We start from the raw sequence: 18,408 nt of genomic DNA on the forward strand, positions 1-18,408 counted from the left end.
GCCAGGGCTCGGTCTCTCCCGCTCCCGCCCCGCCCCTCCCCAGGCAGCCGCCCCTCGCCCGCCAGAGCGCGACTCGGCGAGTCCAGGCGCGCCCACCCCCGGACTGCGCCCCGCGGCACTAGCCTCTCCCTAGGTCCCCGCCCCGCCGGTTCGCGCGCCGGGCAGGAGCGTGCGGGACGGTGGGCGCGGGGTCACGTTGGGCGGCGTAGAAAACGGCGGGCGCGCGCACGTCCTGACGCATCCTGGGCCAGCGGCGGCGGCAAGAGCTGGAGGAAGGTGTTGCCGAGGGGTTTGGAGTCGCCGAGGGGTTTGGAGTCGCCGGTGAGTAGGAGGGAGCTGGCCTTTTCCCTCAAGGTCCCCGGGCGCCGGGGGGCCGAGATCGGGGCGCGAGTGCCGGGCCCGGGCGACCGTGCGCGGCCTGCGGTCCGGGACGCCCAGGCGATGATGCGCCGGCGTCAGGAGGGACCATCGCCGCGCCCCGGGGATCCCAGGCAGGTGGAGCGGGTGCTCCCGGCCCGCGGTGGAACGGTCCGCGCCCTCCCGGACTGCCCTGACTACCCAACGTCACATCCACGCTCTTCCTGCTCTAACAGCCTCTAACTACCCACCCTACCATTTCTGCCCTCCCTGCTCCCACAGCCCCTGACTAAGCACCCTCACATCCATGGACTCCCTTCTCCAACAGCCCCTGACTACCCACCCTCACATCCATGCACTCCCTGCTTTCACAGCCCCTGAGTACCTACCCTCCCATTCATACACTTCCTGGTCCCACAGCTCCTGACCACCCACCCTCACATCCATGCACTCCCTGCTTTCACGGCCCCTGAGTACCTACCCTCCCATTCATACACTTCCTGGTCTCACAGCCCCTGACTACCCACCCTCCCATCCATGCACTCTCTTCTCCCACAGCCCCTGACTACCTACCCTCAAATCCATGCACTGCCTGCACCTACAGGCCCTGACTACCTACGGTCCCATCCATGCACTCCATGTTTCCACAGCCCCTGATTACCTCCCCTCACATATATGCGCTCCCTTATCCTACAGCCCCTGAATACCCACCGTCACAGCAGCGTCACAGCTGCCCATCCATGCAATCCCTGCTCTTACAGCCCTCGACTACCCATTCACGCATTTTCTGCTCCCACATCTTCTGACTACCCACCCTCAGAGCAGTATGAGAGCTGCCCATTTATGCAATCTCTGCTCCCACCCTGACTACCCACCCTCACATCCATTCACTGCCTGCTCCCACAGCCCCTGACTACCCACCTTCACATCCAGGCACTTCCGGCTTTCACAGCTTCCGACTACCCACCCTTCCATCCATGCACTCCCTGCTCCCACAGCCCCTGACTACCCACCCTCCTATCCATGCACTCCCTGCTCCAACATCCCCTAACCACCCACCCTCACATCCATGCACTCCCTGCTCCTACATCCCCTGACTACCCACCCTGACATACATGCGCTCCCTGCTCTCATAGCCCCCGACTCCCTACCCTCCCATCCATGCACTTTCTGCTCCCACATCTTCTGACTACCCGCCCTGACATACATGCGCTCCCCTCTCCCACAACCCCTGACTACCCACCCTCACATTTATGCACTTTTTGCTCGCCCAGCCCCTAATTACCCACCCTGAGAGCAGCATGACAGCTGCCCATCCATACACTCTCTGCTCCCACAGCTCGTGACTACCCACCCTCCCATCCATGCACTCCCTGCTCCCACATCCCCTGAATTCCCACCCTGGCATCCATGCACTCCTTCCACTTACAGCCCGTGACTACCCACCCTCAGAGCGGTATGAGAACCCTTCATCCATATGCTCCCTGTGCCCCCCTGACTACCCATCCTCCCATCCATGCACTTTCTGCTCCCACAGCTTCTGTCTACCCACCCTCACCTCCATGCAGTCCCTGTCCCACAGCTTCTGACTACTCACCCTCACATCCATGCATTCCCTGCTTTCACAGCCTCTGACTAGCCACCCTCCCATTTATTCACTCGCTACTGCCACAGCCCCTGACTACCCACCCTCATATCCATGCACTTTCTGCTCCCACAGCCCCGGACTACCCATTGTAACATACATGCTTTCTCCCTCCTCCCACAGCCCCGGACTACCCATCGTAACATACATGCTCTCTCCCTCCTCCCACAACCCCTGACTACCCACCCTGACATCCATGCACTCCCTACTCCCACTGCTTCTGAGTACCAACAGTCACATCCATGCACTCCCTGCTCCCACAGCCCCTGACTACCCATTCTCCCATCCATGCATTTCCTGCTCCCACAGCCCCTTACTACCCCTCCTCAGAGCAGTGTTAGAGCTACCCATCCATGCACTGCCTGCTCCCACAGCCCCTGACTACACACCTTCCCATTCATGGCTTCCCTGTGCCTCTCAGACCCTGACTACCACCCTCAGAGCAGCATGAGAGCCCTTCATCTATGCGCTCCCTGTGCCCCACTGCCCCTGACTACCCATCCTCCCATCCATGCACTTCCTGCTCCCACAGCGACTGACTACCCACCTTCACATCCATGCACTTTCTGCTCCCACAGCCCCTGACTTCCTACCCTTCCATCCATGCACTCGCTGCTTTCACAGCCCCTGACTACCCACCCTTTCATCCATGCACTGCCTGCTCCCACAGCCCCTGACTACCCACCCTCCCATCCATGCAGTTTCTGCTCCCACAGCCCCTGACTACCCACCCTCACAAACATGCGCTCCCTGCTCCCACAGCCCCTGACTACCCACCCTCCCATTTATTCACTCCCTACTGCCGCAGCCCCTGACTACCCACCCTGACATCCATGCACTTTCTGCTCCCAAAGCCCCTGAATACCCACCCTCACATCCATACAGTGTCTGCTCCCACAGCCCCTGACTACCCACCCTCACATCCATGCACTCCCTTCTCCCACAGCCCCTGACTACCCACCCTCACATCCATGCACTCCCTTCTCCCACAGCCCCTGACTACCCACCCTCACATCCATGCACTCCTTGCTCCCATATCCCCTGCCTACCCAGCTTCACATCCATGCATTCCCTGTGCCTCACAGCTTCTGACTACCACCCTCAGAGCAGCATGAGAGCCCTCCATCCATGAGCTTTCTGTGCTCCACAGCTTCTGACTATCCATCCTCCCATCCATGCACTTTCTGCTCCTATAGCCCCTGACTACCCACCTTCCCCTCCATGCACTCCCTGCTCCCACAGCCCCTGACCACATATCCTCCAATCCATGCACTCTATGCTCCCACAGCCCCTGACTACCCAACCTCACATCCATGTTCTTCCTGCTTTCAAAGCTCCTGACTACCCACCCTCTTGTCTATGCACTGCCTGCTCGAACAGGCCCTAACTACCCACCCTACGATTTCTGTACTCCCTGCTCCCACAGCCTTTGACTACCCACCCTCACATCCATGCACTCCCTGCTTTCACAGCCCGTGAGTACCTACCCTCTTATTCATGGACTTCCTGGTCCCACAGCCCCTGACTTCCCACTCTCCCATCCATGCTCTCCCTACTCTCACAGCCGCTCACTACCCACCCTTTCATTCATGCACTCCGTGCTCCCACAGCCCCTGACTATCCACCCTGAGAGTAGCATGAAAGCTCCCCATCCATGCACTCCCTGCGTCCACAGCCCCTGACTACACACCCTCCCATCCATGCACTCTCTTCTCCCACAGCCCTTGAGTACCACCCTCACATCCATGCACTCCCTTATCCCACAGCCCCTGACTACCCACCCTCACATCCATGCGCTCCCTTATCCCACAGCCCATGATTACCCACCCTCAGAGCAGCATCAGAGCTGCCCATCCATGCAATCCCTGCTTTTACAGCCCAAGGCTACCCACCCTCCCATCCGTGCATTTATTTTCTGCTCCCACAGTCCCTGACTACCCACCTTTCCATTCATACATTCCCTGTGCCTCTCAGCTTCTGACTACCACCCTCAGAGCAGCATGAGAGCCCTTCATCCCTGCGCTTTCTGTGCCCCTCTGCCCCTGACTACCCACCCTCCCATCCATGCACTACCTGCGCCCACAGCCCCTGACTACCCACCCTTCGATCCATACAATCCCTTCTCTCACAGCCCATGAGTACCCATCCTTACATTCATGCACTCCCTGCTTCCACAGCCCCTGACTACCCACCCTGTTAGAAATTTTTATAGTACTCTTGAAAATAATTCTTGTGTCAAAGAGAAACCAAATATGTAAATATGAGCCTGTTTAGCAATAAAGCACTCTGTCTTAAAATGTGTAGGTTTTCTTTGTAGAAAATATAGAATCTCAAATGCATTTCTTGGGAAGCACAAAAGATTAGAAATAAAGGAAACAGCATTCCACTGAAGAAGGGAGAAACAGTAGAGAAATGAAAGGGGAAATGATAAAATGAAAACAAAATAATTCACAAGGAACAAGGAAATCAATATGCCTAAGAAATGGAATAATAAATAAATAAGAAACTTCAAGTCTGACCATGAAAACATAGAAAACACAGATAAAGCATGTTAGGAATAATGAAAGGGTGCTGTCCCCTAGGCTGGAGTGCAATGACAATCACGGCTCACTGCAGCCTCCAACTCCTGGGGTCAAGTGATCCTCCCATCTCAGCCTCCTGAGTAGCTGGGAGTAACTGGGACACACAACTGCACTTGGCTAATTTGTGAATTTTTTTGTAAAGATGGGATTTCACCATGTTGCTCAGGCTGGTCTGGAACTCTTCAGATCAAGCAATACCCTCGCCTCAGCCTCCCAGAGTGCTGGGATTACACAGGTGAGCCGCTATGCCCAGCCGAGACTTTTTAATAACTAGAATAACTCTGCGCATAACTTCATAGTAAATTTAACATTTAAAGGAAATGGATGATTTTGTAAGAAAATAGAAGCAAAACAGACTCAAGAAGAAGTAACATCTTCTTGGTTGGTCAGTCTTTTTTTTATCTGTTTATTTTGTTTATTGTGCCATGTAAAATTTCTCCCCCCCCAAATGATGCAAATATTAGTCTATAATTCTTCCTTATAATTTACAGGGTTTTAAAAATTATTATTTTTGTTGTGAGATTGGAGTTTACCCTTATTTTCTTCCAAACAGATAATACATTTGCTTGATACCATTAATCTCTGCCTGGCATGACCTCCTGATTTCCAGTAACCCAAGAAGCAAATTATGTTTGCTGATTCGGAGGGGCTTTGGTGCACAGGTTTGAAGCCATTTGCTATCATTAATTAACCAAGAGCTACTAGTACCTACAATACTGAAACTATACAAATGGCTTAATTTAAAAATAGGCAAAGGTTTGAATATGTAATTCACTGAGAAGAAAATGGAAATGACAATCATACATGAAAAAAAAACCCTACCTGCCATTTAAAAAAAGTAATCAAAATCATCATGAGATGCTTTTTTTGACCTATCATATTGACAATTATTTTAAAGTTTGATTGTTTTTATTAAGATGAAGATATAGGAAGAGGAGAACTTTTTTTTTTTTTGAGGCAAAGTTTTGTTCTTATTGCCCAGGCTGGAGTGCAATGGCGTGATCTCTGTCTCCCAGATTCAAGAGATTCTCCTGCCTCAGCCTCCTGAGTAGTTGGGATTACAGGCACCTGCCACCACACCCAGCTAATTTTGTATTTTTAGTAGAGACGGGGGTTTCTCCACGTTGGTCAGGCTGGTCTTGAAACTCCTGGCTTCAAATGATCCACCAGCCTCAGCCTCCCAAAGTGCTGGGATTGGGGTGTGAGCCACCACGCCTGGCCAAAAGGGCAACATTTATTTCTTATTTATTTAGAGATATAGTCTCTTTCTGTCACCAGGGGCACAGTCTTGGCTCACTGAAACATCCACCTCCTGGGTTCAAGCGATTCTCCTGCCTCAGCCTCCCTAGTAGCTGGGATTACAGACAGCTGCCACCATGACCAGCTAATTTCTTTTCTTTTTTTTTTTTTGAGACCGGTTCTCACACTGTCACCTGGCAGATATTGGCTTGAGACAACCTCCAACTCCCAGGTTGAAGCGATTCTGCTGCCTCAGCCTCTGGAGTAGCTGCCGCCACACCTGACTAATCTTTTGTACTTTTAGTAGAGATATTTTACTATGTTGGCCAGGCTGGTCTCAAACTCCTGACCTAATGATCCGCTCGCCTTGGCCTCCCAAAGTTCTGAGATTACAGGCGTGAGCCACCTTGCCCAGCTAATTTTTGTATTTTTAATAGAGTTGGGGTTTCACCATATTGGCCAGGATGGTCTTAATCTCTTGACCTTGTGATCTGCCCACCTGGGCCTCCCAAAGTGCCAAGATACCAGTGTGAGTCACCTATACCAGCCCAAAAGGGCAACTTTTAAAGGCTACTGGTTGGGCTGGGTACAGTGGCTCATGCCTGTGTTCCCAGCCCTTTAGAAGGCTGAGGTGGGAGTACAGCTTGAGCCCAGGAGTTGAAGACCAGCCTGGGCAACAGTGAGACCAAGTCTCTATTAAAATAAAAATAATTAAATAAGTAGATACAACAAATAGTCCGGGCATGGTGGCTCATGCTGTAATCCTAGCACTTTGGGAGGCCGAGGCTAGGCGGGTGGATTGCCTGAGCTCAGGAATTGGTTACTGGCCTGGGCAACATGGTGAAACCCTGTCTCTACTAAAATAGAAAAAATTAATCAGGCATGATGGTAGGCACCTGTAATCCCAGTTACTCAGGAGGCTGAGGCAGGAGAATTGCGACTGCACACCAGTCTGGGCGAGAGTGAGACTCTGTCTCTAGAAAATAATAAATAAATAAATAAATAAAAAATAAAGCAAGCACAAATCCTGTCTGTCCCACAGCTGAGAGGGTTTCCAGTTTCAACATTGCCCCTGTTGTCCCTGCTGTCCTAATCACAGACTCCCATTACCTGGGAACCCCAGAATTATACCAAGTGCTGCTGGAGGGTGAGGTGCGAAGTGCTGGGGCCTGAGGCGAAGTGTCTGAGTCACATGTCTTATTATTATTATTATGTTGTGATTATTTTTGTTTGTTTGTTTTTTGTTTTGAGTCGGAGTTTTGCTCTTGTTACCCAGGCTGGAGTGCAATGGCGCAATCTCGGCTCACTGCAACCTCCGCCTCCTGGGTTCAGGCAATTCTGCCTCAGCCTCCTGAGTAGCTGGGATTACAGGCACGCGCCACCATGCCCAGCTAATTTTTTGTATTTTTAGTAGAGACGGGGTTTCACCATGTTGACCAGGATGGTCTCCATCTCTTGACCTCCTAATCCACCCGCCTCGGCCTCCCAAATTGTTGGGATTACAGGCGTGAGCCACCGCGCCCGGTCCCAATGTTGTCATTATTTTTTTAGAGATAGGATCTCACCATCTTGCCCAGGCTGGTCTGGTAACTCGTGAGCTCATGCGAGCCTCCCGCCTCGGCCTCTGAGTAGCTGGGACCTACTGAGTCACACTTGTGGCCACATCCTTTTCCTTCCTCCTGCTCCAACCCACAGTTTAATCATGAAAGGCTCTTCTGATTGGCCGCCTCCAGGGACTAGTGCCTCTGCTCGGCTGGCCCTCTAGGGGTCGACAGCAAATAAATAATTCCCGCTGGGAAGCTGGTCTCAGACTGGAGCATCAACACCCCTGCCACGCCTGCCTGCGCCTGGAGCTGAGTGAGGTAAGCATGCCGGCCTCCAGCAACCGACGGTGCCACGTGGCTCCACTTCCCTTCTTGCCAGTGCCTCTTCTCCAGTTTCAGGGGATACTGTGGGGTGGGCAAGCCAGGGAGAGCGCAGCGAAGGGCGGGTTGGGATGCAGGTGGGAATGTGCGGTCCTTCTGAGCTCTCATCAGAGCTTCCTTCTCCTTTGCCAAGGTCCCCATGCCGCCTTCAGCGTAGCTCCCTATGCATCTCTGACTCCACCGCAACACACCCAGGGGCCTCCTCGAGGGGAGCCGCGGCCTCTGCTGTCCAGCCCCTGCCCGGCACGATCTCCTGATCCCCAACTACCCAAGAAGCAAGTTGTGTTGGCAGACGCAATGGGGCTCTCGTTGGCATCCGTACACTGGTTTGAAGCCGCTGGGGGCAGAGCCTTAAGAAGGCCGGTGTCCCGCTGGCAGCCTCCCCGGCCTGGCCTCCTCCTGCTGCAGAGCCGCCCCCACGACCTAGGCTGCTGCACCCCAGGGGAGCTAGCGGGTATCCAGGATGCCTGCACTCTCGTGTGCAGCCAGTGCTGTGCACAGGCAGTGTCAGGTGGCGGTGCAGATGCGTACCCCCTGGGTGCCTGGGGCTCCTTCCAAGACGACCTGTGTTGGAACACTGGTCTCCGCGGAGGTGAGAGGGTCAGCTTCGCCTTCCGGGTGTTGCCGCCGAGTCCCCTGGCCACGCGGGCCACCATCCAGTCTACTCTTTAGAGCGTGCTCAGTAGCCAGCCTTTTGGGCACAGTAATCAAAGGCAAAACTGCAGCTGGGTGCTGGGTTCGTGGTCCTGCTCATCAGAATAAAGCCGGGCTATGTGAGGGCGCACAGAAAGACAGGCTGAGCCCTCTGAGCCTGCCTTTTCTGCCTGGGCAAAGAGTGATTTCTTGTCCAGCACGTGCGCGTTTTCTGTGCTGGGGAACTTTGCTCAGTCTGTTTTCTTGCACCTGAATTCATAACGGGGAAACCGGACTGATTCAACTCTTAGCCCCTGCAGAAGGCCTCAAATTCCTTGTATTCTTCTCTCATTTCCTGACTACAAAGGAGGAGGTTTCCTTTAGGAAGATTCCGGGAATGGAGTGGGGAAACGGAAGAAATGTAAATAAAGCACTTATATGTCATTATTGAAAGGGTTTAGCAGAGTGTCTAAGGACCGGGGGTGATGTGTGTGCACGCGCGTGTGTTCGTGTGTTTGTGTGTGTGTATTGCAGAGGTTGGGGAGGGGTTCTTTACATTAAAGACGGGAGGGATGCAGCACAGAACTTTGCCCTTCTACTTTCCTCTCCATCTGGGAAGGGCCGGTTTCCTGGTAACTTGAAATAGTGCGGCTTCTTCAACTTTTGCCAAAATGAATGTTCATTAAAGCATCTTCAACAGCTGATACAAAAAACACTTTTTCTCCCTCTTCATCATATCAGAGAGTGGGGAGACTCTGTCTCTGTGCATTTCAAAATATGGAGTAGTTTTACAAACACTTACTTTCAATACTTTAGTATACTTTAATTTTTTAATTTTAAATTATTATTTACACTGGTCTTGAACTCCTGGTCTCAAATAGTCCTCCGGCCTGAGTGTTGAGATTACAGGCGCAGCCACTGTGCCTGGCTACTACTTTTTTGAGTGCAATTTACCGTACCCCAGAAGCCTGACCTTTGCTCCCACGGCCCAAGGCGACCCATTGTGTATTGATGGCCCGTATCGAAAGCGGCCACTGAAGTGTTTGCTTCCCCCAGGATGGGAGAGAACGAGGACAAGTCAGCCTTTGACACAGCTGGCCCCAGGCTGGCCACCCCCATGGAGCTCAGAACATATGGATTAGAATAATACACAAGGATGTGTGCCAAGTGTGCCTCTAGTTTCAATTTACAGTGTTCTGAGAGCTTTGGATGTTGGAAGACTTTAACCTCTTTTCAGGGACTTCATTCTTGGATTATTATTCATAGACGACACATTTTAAATAAAAGATTTCTTTTTTTACATTTTTATCTCCTCCGATACTCGATTTCTTGGACTACGGTTTTTTTTTGTTGTTGTTGTTTTTTTGAGATGGAGTTTCGCTCTTGTTACCCAGGCTGGAGTGCAATGCCGCAATCTCGGCTCACCACAATCTCCGCCTCCTGGGTTCAGGCAGTTCTCCTGCCTCAGCCTCCTGAGTAGCTGGGATTACAGGTACCCACCACCATGCCCAGCTAATTTTTTGTATTTTTAGTAGAGACGGGGTTTCACCATGTTGACCAGGATGGCCTCGATCTCTTGACCTCGTGATCCACCTGCCTCGGCCTCCCAAAGTGCTGGGATTACAGGCGTGAGCCACCGCGCCTGGCCTCTTGGACTATGTTTTTTTGTGCCAGTGGCAGGTATTGTGCTTGAGCAAGCAACATTCACTTTATTTTTTTCTTTCTCTCTCTTTTTTTTTTTTTTTTGGAGACAGAGTCTTTCTCTGTTGCCCAGGCTAGAGTGCAGTGGCACTACCTTGGCTCACTGCAACCTCCGCCTCATGGGTTCAAGTGATTCTGCTGCCTCAGCCTCGCATAAGTGGGATTACAGGTGCCTGTCACCAAGCCCAGCTAATTTTCGTATTTTTAGTAGAGACAGAGTTTCACCATGTTGGACAGGCTGGTCATGTGACTCCTGACCTCAGGCGATCCACCTGTCTTGGCCTCCCAAATTGCTGGGATTACAGGTGTGAGCCACTATACCCGGCCATTTTTTTTCCCTAAAGGACCTGCCCCCTTTGTCTCTTGAGCAACAGCCAGGGTGCCCTGCCAGGTGGTTAACAGGGTAAAGACAGAAGCAGCCAAACACAGGGGCTTGCAGGAACAGTGTAAACACTTTTGCAGGTTCCTCATCTGATAAGGGGAGCTATTGCAATGGCTGCTGCTTCCCCCTTGCCTTCTAGAAGGCCTGACTCCTTTAAGGGTTGATCATGAATGGGGCAGGTGGACTTACAGAACATGCCGTCAGAGTTGGAGGTTGCTTTCAAATTCAAGCTAGTAAAAATCAACAGAAAAGATGAGTAGCCAGTTGTAGAAGTGACGTGCTCCGAAGATGTGTGGTAATGTATTTCTAATGACATTAGAGTTTGTGAAATCCATGTCATCATCACAGCCTAGCACTGGAAAAGGGAAGTGCTGGGAGACCATGTGGACCAGGCGTCACATTTAGAGAGGGCCTGGGATCTCGACTTTTGACATTAAATCCCAATAAAGTTACACATGCAACTACAGAGAAAACTAGCCGCATTGAAAAAAGATGCTGCTCAGCCGGGCACGGTGGCTCCTGCATGTAATCCCAGCACTTTGGGAGGCAGAGGTTGGCGGATCACCTGAGTTCAGGAGTTCAAGGCCAGCCTGGCCAACATAGTAAAACCCTGTCTCCACAAAAATACAAAAATTAGCCAGGCATGATGGCGGATGCCTTTAATCCCAGCTACTTGGGAGGTTGAGGTGGGAGAATCACTTGAACCCAGGAAGTGCAGGTTGCAGGGAGCTGAGATTGTGCCACTGCATTTCAGCCTGGGTGACAAAGTGAGACTCTGTCTCAAAAAAAAGAAAAAAGATGCTGCTCATCATTCATCTCCAAATTTCACATTTGCATCTCATAGCCAGAGATGCATCTCATGTTGCCTGCTTTGCACTTTGAAATAATACTTGACATTTTAATAAAATTTTATCTTGTAAGTAGCACAATTGTGTATACTTTTTCTGTTAAAATTGTCAATTTTGGAAATATGCACATGTACCATATGCCACAGTTGTAATTCTGTAATTTTTTTTTTTTTTTTGAGATGGAATCTTGCTCTGTCACCAGGCTGGAGTGCAATGGCGCAATCTCGGCTCACTGCAACCTCTGCCTCCTGGGTTCAAGCAATTCTTCTGCCTCAGCCTCCCAAGTAGCTGGGACCACAGGTGCGTACCACCACACCCAGCTAATTTTTGTGTTTTTAGTAGAGACAGGGTTTCACCATGTTGGCCAGGATGATCTCGATCTCTTGATCTCATGATCCGCCTGCCTCAACCTCCCAAAGTGCTGGGATTACAGGTGTGAGCAACCACACCCAGCCTCTTTTTTTTTTAAATATAGCAATAATCTAAAAAAAATGAAAAGTGGTCGAGGGCTCCCTTGATCTCTGAAAGGTGCACACTAAGATGAACTAGTCTAATTTATCCCAACCTTTCCCATCTAGGTAATGTTAAAGTTCAGTAAGCCCTGATACTTTTGCTGTTAAAAATTCCTTTGGGCTCACCACCACACCTGGTTAATTTTTGTATTTTTAGTAGAGACAGGGTTTCACCATGTTGGCCGGGCTGGTCTTGAACTCTTGACTTCAGGTGATCTGCCCATCTTGGCCTCCCAAAATGCTGGGATTACAGGCATGAGCCACTGCGCCTGGCCGAGTGTGTTTATTTCAAACGAAGGCTATGGTATAGATCTGGACTAAAACAACCTGTCTTCTTCACGTTGCTCTTAACTGCAAATTCTCTCCATACATTTGGCTTTCTTCTATTCATCTGATCTAAAATTTGTACCATTCATATTCTGACAACTCTCAAATTTGTTTATTTTTAACCTTTTTTTTTTTTTTTTTTTTGAGACATTGTTTCACTCCAGTAACCCAGGCTGGAGTGCAGAGGAGTAATCTCGGCTCACTGCAGCCTTGACCCCTTGGACTCAAGTGATCCTCCCACTTCAGACTCCTGAGTAGCTGGGACTATAGGCTCATGCCAGCGAGGCTGGCTTTTTTTTTTTTTTTTGAGAGACAAGGTTTCACCATATTACCCAGGCTGGTCTCGAACTCCTGGGCTCCGGCGATCCACTGCTTCGACCTCCCATGTGTTAAAATTACAGGCATAAGCCACAGCACCCAGCCTAATTCTCAAATATACACCTCTAGCTGGAGCTCTCCTCCCAACTCCAGACTTAAAAAAATTGAAAGTAGCCGGGCTTGCTGGCTCATGCCTGTAATCCCAGCACTTCGGGAGGCTGAGGCAGGTGGATCACCGGAGGTCAGAAGTTTGAGACTAGCCTGGCCAACTTGGTGAAACTCTGTCTCTACTAAAAATACAAAAATTAGCTGGGTGTGGTGGTGGGCACCTGTAATCCCAGCTACGCCGGAGGCTGAGGCAGGAGAATCACTTGAACCTTGGAGGTGGAGGTTGCAGTGAGCTGAGAGCAGGCGACTGCACTTCAGCCTGGGCGACAGTGAGACTCTGTCTCAAAAAAAAAAAAAAAAAATTGAGAAAGTAGAATTACAATTCATACAATTGAGCAATTCCACTTCAGGGTAGATACACAAATTGTGTATCAACAGACAAACAGATAAAGAAAATATGGCATTTAAATACAATGGGGGCCATTGCGGTGGTCTACTCCTGTAATCCCAGCACTTTGGGAGGCTGAGGAGGGTGCATCATGAGGTCAGGTGTTCAAGACCAGCCTGACCAACATAGTGAAACCCCATTTCTACTAAAAATACAAAAAATCAGCCAGGCATGGTGGTGGGCTCCTGTAATCCCAGCTACTCAGGAGGCTGGGGCAGGAGAATCACATGAACCCTGGGAGACAGAGGTTGCAGTGTGCCTAGATCATGCACGGCACTCCAACCCAGGCATCAGTGCAAGACTCCATCTCAAAAAATAAATTAAATAAATAAGTAAATACAACGGAGCCAGCCACAGTGGCTCATGCCTATAATCCCAGCACTTTGGGAGGCTGAAGTGGGTCGATCACTTGAGGTGAGGAGTTCGAGACCAGCCTGACCAACATGGTGAATACTCCACCTCTACTAAAAAAAAAAAAAAAAAAAAAAAAAAAAAAAAAAATTAGCCAGGCATTGTGGCTTATGCCTGTAATCCCAGCTATTTGGGAGGCCGAGGCAGGAGGTTCGCTTGAACCCGGGAGGCAGAGGTTGCAGTGAGCCAAGATCATGCCATTGCACTCCAACCTGGGCAACAAGAGCAAAAACTCCTTCTCAAAATACATACATACATACATACATACATACGTATATACAATGGAATATTAGCCCTAAAAAAAGGAAATTCTGATGCATGCTACAACATGGATGAATGTGGAGGACATTGTGTTCAGTGAAAGCCTCAGTCTCCCAAGGATTATAGGCACAGACATACCTGTGAAAAATTTCTGAAGATTCACAATAATAATAATATATTTAACACCACTGAACTGTAAACTTAGAAATGATTAAGATGGGCCGGGCACAGTGTCTCATGCCTGTAATCCCAGCACTTTGGGAGGCCAAGGTGGGTGGATCACCTAAGGTCAGGAATTTGAGACCAGCCTGGCCAACATGGTGAAACGCCATCTCTACTAAAACTACAAAAATTAGCCAGGCATGGTGGTGCGTTCCTGTAGTCCCATCTACTTCGGAGGCTGAGACAGGAGAATTGCTTGAACCCGGGAGGCAGAAGTTATGAGTCAAAATGGTGACATTGCACTCCAGCCTGGGTGACAGAGTGAAACTCCTTCTCAAAAAAAAAAAAAAAAAAAAAGCTGATTAAGATGGTATAAGAAATTTTAGGTAGGGCTGAGCATGGTGGCTCACACCTTTAATCCTAGCACTTTGGGAGGTTGAAGGGGGTGGATCACAAGGTGAGGAGATCGAGACCATCCTGGCCAACATGGTAAAAATCCCGTCTCTACTAAATATACAAAAGTTAGCTGGGTGCGGTGGCAAGCATCTGGAGTTCCAGCTACTTGGGTGGATGAGGCAGGAGAACCTCTTAAACCCCAGAGGTAGACGTTGCAGTGAGCCGAGAGCGTGCCACCCACTGCACTCTGGCCTGCCAACAGAGCGAGACTCTGTCTCAAAATAAATAAATACATAAATAAATGTTAGGTTATATGTATTTTACCACAATTTAAAACTTTTTAAATAATATTTCTTTTGCTTTCTTTGTTTATTTTTTTGTTTTGGTGCTTGGAAATGAGCATTTATGTCGCTGGTTATGTAGTCAACAGTTATGGATTCACCTCTTAACAAATGGAAAGTCTTTGTAGATGTAAAAGGTGACTCTGGAAGGAAGAGAAGTTGTGCAGCACAGGCATGGCATTCTCCAAGGGAAAGGAGTGCTTCCCAGGCTCACAGCACTGTGCACCATGTACAGAGCAAACACAAGCATTACAGAGGCACATTTTGGGGAAATGCCCCCTTAATTAGCATGGGGTAGGATCTAATACTGTGATCTCTTATTCCAAAGGACTGCCCTTCATCAGGTTTTAAAAATTACTCATCTCGTTTCTGTAGTATGAGTGTTTTCATCCTAGAATGTGAAAATACTGTCAACAATAATCTCAGGACAGTGCATGTTCACAGCGATGAGAAGGTCAGTGTTGGCTATAAGCTGGGTCATGCTATGGGCAGGAGGCCTTCTCTAAAGATAAGTCATCTTTGTGTCAAACTTTTCAAGCATGATTTGTTTCATCTGTCCTGTTTATATTCCTTGTACCTAGAAATGAATGTGATTAAAGATTTTGGAGCCCACAGGAACTATGTTTACCCAGTTCATATTGGCTTCCTGCTCACAGGGAAGTTTGACTGTCTGCCTATACTTGAGAAGTTAGAGAATGTGCCAGTGAATGTGTGCACACTTTCACAAGGGGTGTGTGCGTGTGTGTGTGTGTATTTGTGTCAATACCCAACAACTGAGTCTATGATTTGTTTGGGAAAAGAATCAACACCATTTTCTCTTGAGCCTCTAATGTTGTGAAACATTTTAAGATTATGTACAAAGAACTAGTAGATGATAAGAATTGTGAGGCTGGGTGCGGTGGCTCACACCTGTAATTCCAGCACTTTGGGAGGCCAAGGCAGGTGGATCACAAGGTCAGTTCAAAACCAGCCTGGCCAAGATGGTAAAACCCTGTCTCTATTAAAAACTACAAAATTTAGTTGGGCATGGTGGTATGCGCCTGTAATCCTAGCTCAGGAGGCTGAGGCAGGAGAATCGCTTGAACCCGGGCAGCAGAGATTGCAGTAAGCCAAGATTATACCACTGCCCTCCAGCCTGGGTGACAGAGTGAGACTCTGTCTCAAAAAAAAAAAAAAAAATTGTGAGAAAATGCAATCATGAGAACACATAGAGAGTAGAGCAGATAGGTAGGCTACTTCTAAGACTGGTTCTAGGGGCAGAAAAGGAGACCAGATGTAAGATTCCAAAGAGCAGTTGAGATCCTGGTGGCCACTTTAAATCCCTATCCCTAGCACTGTGGAGAACACAAAAATTTATAATGTCTGTTTTCTTCTCTTTTTTTTTTTGAGACCAAGTCTCGCTCTGTTGCCAGGCACTAGGCTGGAGTGCAGTGGCGTGCTCTCAGCTCACTGCCACCTCTGTCTCCCGGGTTCAAGCAATTCTGCCTCAGCCTCCCGAGTAGCTGGGATTACAGGCATGTGCCACCACGCCCAGCTAATTTTTGTATTTTTAGCAGAGAGGGGTTTCACCATGTTGGTCAGGCTGGTCTTGAACTGAACTCATGATCCACCCGCCTAGGCCTCACAAAGTGCTGGGATTACAGGTGTGAGCCACAGTGTCTGGAGGTTTCTTCTTTTATGGAATTTAATGTAGTTGAAGATTAGACATGGCCATGCATTGCTCAATCTTGAATTGGGATCCCTCCAAAAAGCTGGACAAGTAACAAGGGCTCAATGAATGGATGAGTGATTGAGTTAATGAATATGTGATCAGTTCCAAATGGGTAACATTTAGTAATATTTGGTGGAGATAACTAGTCCAGTGTTTGTAGAAAAGTGGTTATTCTTTTTTTTTTTTTTTTTTTTTTTTTTGAGATAGGGTCTTGCTCTGTTACCTAGGCTGGAGTACTCTGTTGCAATCTCAGCTCACTGCAATATCTGCCTCCTAGGTTCACAGGATTCTCCTGCCTCAGCCTCTCCAGTAGCTGGGAGTACAGGTGCATGCCATCACACCTGGCTAAGTTTTGTATTTTTAGTAGAAATGGGGTTTCACCATGTTGGCCAGGCTGGTCTCAAACTCCTGGCCTTAAGTGATCTGCCTGCCTCTGCCTCCCAAAGTGCTGTGATTACAGGCATGAGCCACCTGCATGCTCTCCCCCCCTTTTTTTTTAATAAGACGGAGTTACACCATGTTGGTCAGGCTGGTCTTGAACTCCCGACCTCAGGTGATCTGCCCGCCTTGGCCTCCAAAGTGCTTGGATTACAGGTGTGAGCCACCGCGCCAGGCCTTCTTTTTTAATTTTTAAAATTTTTTGTAGAAGTTGGGGTCTCACTGTGTTGCCTGGGCTAGTCTCAAACTCCTGGCCTCAAGTGATCCTCCTGCCTTGGCCTCCCAGACTGCTGGGATTACCGGCATGAACTACCATGTCCTGCCCATTACTCTTACAGAGGTTTTGAAGTCTAAGAATGTGGACTTTACCCTAACAATTTCATTATCAGATTATGCATTTAACATGGAATGACAATCTGACAGCAGCGCAGAGTTAACCAGCTGGCAGGGCTTGGCACTAAAGGCAAACTGTTTTTTTGTTTTTTTTTTGAGATGGAGTTTCAGGCAATTCTCCTCCCTCAGCCTCCTGAGTAGCTGGGACTACAGGCACACGCCACCATGCCCAGCTAACTTTTTGCATTTTTAGTAGAGACAGGGTTTCACCATTTGACCAGGACGGTCTCGATCTCTTGACCTTGTGATCCACCCGCCTCGGCCTCCCAAAGTTCTGGGATTACAGACGTGAGCCACCGAGCCTGGCCCTTGGTTTTGTTTTATTTTATTTTATTTTTATTTTTTATTTTTTGAGACAGAGTTTCACTCTTGTTACCCAGGCTGGAGTGCAATGGAGCAATCTCAGCTCACTGCAACCTCCACCTCCCGGGTTCAGGCAATTCTCCTGCCTCAGCCTCCTGAGTAGCTGGGATTACAGGCACACGCCACCATGCCCAGCTAATTTTTTGTATTTTTAGTAGAGACGGGGTTTCACCATGTTGACCAGGATGGTTTCGATCTCTTGACCTCGTGATCCACCCTCCTCGGCCTCCCAAAGTGCTGGGATTACAGGCGTGAGCCACCGCGCCGGCTGCCTCTGGGTTTTGTTTTAGAGAGAATCTAACCCTTTCGCCCAGGATGGAGTGCAGTGCTGCCATCTCGGCTCACTTCAACCAACCTCTGCCTCCCGGATTCAAGAGATTCTTCTGCCCCAGCCTCCCGAGTAGCTGGGACTACAGGCGCATGCCACCACGCCCGGCTAATTTTGGCATTTTTAATAGAGGCAAGGTTTCACCATACTGGCCAGGCTGGTCTCCAACTCCTGGCCTCGTGATCCGTCCGCCTTAGCCTCCCAAAGTGTTGGGATTAGAGGCGTGAGCCAGCGCGCCCGGCCACAAACTGTCTTTTAAGAACAGGAAAAAGAAAGGTAATATATATTTTAAGGAGGTCCAATTTTAGGGGATAATAAGCTTGGGTTAGGCGTCTGAAGTCAGACGATGCGGTAAAAGAAACACACGTGCAAACTCCAGCAGGCACCAGCTAGACCTGAGTAGGGAGAGCAGGTCCACGTGGAGGTACAAGTTGGAAAGTTGCAGCTGCGAGGAAGGGCGAAGGCGGACTACACTCACGCCGTAAGCCCTCTGCTTGACAAGCAAAGTAGGCGAGACTCACGGATGCTGCTGGTGTGACGGCGGTCGTGGTAATGGTGGTGGTGGTACCGGCAACTAAC

The 18,408-nt window shown here is 49.5% G+C and overlaps 1 protein-coding gene across 4 annotated transcripts in view; it reads left to right on the plus strand.

The window, feature by feature from the left end:
- Window positions 1-234: 234 nt before the first annotated feature.
- LOC100385595 (glycerol-3-phosphate acyltransferase 4) overlaps window positions 235-18,408 on the plus strand; it is a 57,997-nt gene continuing 39,823 nt past the window's right edge. Inside the window, exons 1-3 of one of the 4 annotated variants that reach the window (XM_054243899.2) lie at window positions 235-321; window positions 4,727-4,819; window positions 7,519-7,685. The gene's annotated coding sequence lies outside the window, so the exon portion shown is untranslated. The remainder of the gene's footprint in view (window positions 322-4,726; window positions 4,820-7,518; window positions 7,686-18,408) is intronic. The other 3 variants (XM_078347550.1, XM_035270385.2, XM_035270386.3) reach the window with 3 other exon arrangements.

Source organism: Callithrix jacchus, chromosome 13 (genome assembly GCF_049354715.1).
Source record: "Callithrix jacchus isolate 240 chromosome 13, calJac240_pri, whole genome shotgun sequence".
Classification (NCBI taxonomy): Eukaryota; Metazoa; Chordata; class Mammalia; order Primates; family Cebidae; genus Callithrix; species Callithrix jacchus.